The sequence below is a fragment of the Belonocnema kinseyi genome, chromosome 4 (genome assembly GCF_010883055.1).
Source record: "Belonocnema kinseyi isolate 2016_QV_RU_SX_M_011 chromosome 4, B_treatae_v1, whole genome shotgun sequence".
NCBI classification, from domain to species: domain Eukaryota; kingdom Metazoa; phylum Arthropoda; class Insecta; order Hymenoptera; family Cynipidae; genus Belonocnema; species Belonocnema kinseyi.
This window is the reverse complement of record NC_046660.1, coordinates 86,453,913-86,456,595: the sequence shown is the minus strand read 5'-3', so window position 1 is coordinate 86,456,595 and position 2,683 is coordinate 86,453,913. Positions and strand designations below refer to the sequence as shown.

Below are 2,683 nucleotides of genomic sequence, written 5' to 3'. Positions count from 1 at the left end.
AAATATATGTGTCTCAATTTTTTCTAGTGTCGAATAGTCTTAGTTATTGGTCGTTGAAAAGCAGTGTACCGGTAGTGGCGTTTTGGCCGTTTAAGGGTTAAAAAATATTAAATCCTTAAAATGAAAAAATAAAATTGTCTTAAAATCTTACATATTCTTTTTCAACATGCTTTTAAATTTGGAAAACTGAAAATTCATCTTTTAAAATAAAAACTAAAATATTAAAAATTTTAATAGAAATCTTATTGTCGATATCCGTGATTGTTTGGTTACCGGTACGGATCATTTTTTACCGGTGCCCACAGTGTAGGTATCCACTTCGTAAACGAAGCTATTCAAAGTTTTTATTCGTAATTTAATTTTTGTATCTGTTTAAAAGCGTGAAAAAGTTTACTAATTATAAAATGATAGTAAAATGTTAAGATCAGAATTAATTCTTAATATTAACAAATAATTTACGATTAAAATGTACCCTTTTATAAATAATATTTATATAGAATAATTAAGTAAAAGTAAATGGTGAATAGATTGAAATTAAATGATGGTTACCTAATTTTTTAAAGAGTTAACAATATTGCAGCTGTTTTTTTCATATGTTACTTTCAGAGGACCAGCCTTTGAATCGTCCAACTGTAACGGTACTAACGCGGATATTACATTACCCGTTGACCTCCCAACAATGTAACGTACATAATACATATATATTTACATCCTTGATTACTAATTTTATGCGGGTGGAAAAAAATGTATGAGTGTACAAAATCATAATTTTCGACAAAGAATAAAAGGAAAATTCTTGTTTTAAATTTTAGTCTAAAAAAAGTCTTAGTTTAAAAAAATATTTTCACTTTTTGTGGAACTTCATGTTATAAAATTAAACCTCGTAGGGTTATTTTGTTAAAATTATATTAATTAAAATTATAAATTAAACGTTGAGTTATATTTCAAATAAAAGTCGTTCACTTTGAAATTTGTTTACTTTTGAAAATCCAAGTCACTGAACTCAGAATAAAAATATCAACAAAGAATGAGCGCATCACCGAAACCTGCACAAACAGCATTTTCTGCATTGCACAATTGGCACAATTCCACGCCTTCTTCAATCAAGCTCATTTTGAAACAAACGTTAGTTTAAAAACCATTTTATTGAAACCATTGAATTTGTCATTTCCGACATTTTAAACTCAGTTATTCAATTTTAAACCGTTTAGAAACTTTTTGAAATTAATTTTGTATTATGATTTAGGGAATTTTCTTTAAACTATCATTAAAAGGCACGGTTTAAAATAAACGCAGTGTCTATGGTTACGGAAATTTCCGTAACTCCAACCCCTTTTCCAGCTCGTTCAGGGCTAATGTTACGGAAAATTCTGTAAGCATAGACAGTGCCTAAAATAAAATTGAATCAGGTCTAACATATTCTTGAAAGCACCGTTGAAGAAATACAAAATAGTTCGATAAACGAAAATTAAATTTAAACTGAGAAAGGAACACAAGATTTAAAAATTCCTTACCTTCAATTTATCTTATAATCCTCCTCTTCTCCGACTTTTTAAAACACTTTTCAAACAATAAACCACGCCTGTATTCGGCGCACACCGAGTACAGAAAAAAATAGCATAAAAAATATTGTCTATTGTGCAGGGAATTAATAGAAAAATCGAAAATCACTGATCGAATATAAGGTTGATCGAGCGATCCTCCTTTGACCAGCGAAGGTCTCTGACTTCTTCCCAGCCTAGACTGTTCAGTATAACATTACTTTTTACTACTTCAGTCGCTTGCAGCCGGTACCCAGTTACAGCCTATAACAAGTTTCTATGCATTTCTACATATACTTGACGCTTGCCAGAGCCCTCTTTCTCTCTCTCTCTCTCTCTTTACTGAACCAGATTCATACCTCCCCCCCCCCCCGATATTTTTTTTATTTTTTTTTTTATAAACCTTGTTTTTATTCTGCAGGTGTAACTGGTAGCAACTTTTATTTTTCTAATTTTAGTGTCACCCAAAAAAAAAGTTTCTTTGATTCAAACAAAATTTCTTTGAATCAAAGAAAATGCATTGCTATACGTTCAAAAAAGTTTAGTTATTCAAACTAAATTTATTGATTATATTTATTTACGTGAATGAAATAAATAGTTTGTTGTTCTAACCAAATTACTTTTTTAAATGAGAGAATATTTTTTTATTTTGAAAGACATCTTCCTGTCAAAAATTCAAAATGACTAGCTTCATTTGTAATATCACTGAAAAGTTTCTTTGTAGCATCACGAACAAACATTTCTTTTTAACTTCTCACCGTTGGTTGAGTCGCTTGAAAATTTTCAAACTAAGTTTTTAAAATTTTTTTAGAAAAAAAGAAAAGGAAAGGAATAGACAAAAAAAGTAAGAACAAATTTTTTTCGTCTAAATATGTTTTAAAAAATTACGAAAATGCAATGTTATTCATTTGTTTTTAGGTTTTCGTAGCCCCTGGCATAAACCTTTATAGTTTCGGTCAGGATTCCGTCCATCTGTCATACTACCCAATATATACGTAGGGCTCCCAACTGATATAGGACGCTAAATTGACATCGGACCCAAATTTGAGATAGAACCCAAATTTTTACACGGATCAAGATTGATGTAGGGCTCAAAACTGGTATAGGCCCTAAAATTGAAATAGGGCCCGAAATTGAAATAT

The 2,683-nt window shown here is 30.1% G+C and overlaps 1 protein-coding gene across 2 annotated transcripts in view; it reads right to left on the bottom strand.

Annotated features, from left to right (window-relative positions):
* The window catches only part of LOC117171969 (multiple inositol polyphosphate phosphatase 1), a 27,663-nt gene extending 25,886 nt beyond the window's left edge, over positions 1 to 1,777 (bottom strand). For both annotated transcript variants that reach the window (XM_033359666.1, XM_033359665.1), the window contains exon 1: positions 1,515 to 1,777. The gene's annotated coding sequence lies outside the window, so the exon portion shown is untranslated. The remainder of the gene's footprint in view (positions 1 to 1,514) is intronic.
* Between the last annotated feature and the right edge of the window lie 906 nt (positions 1,778 to 2,683).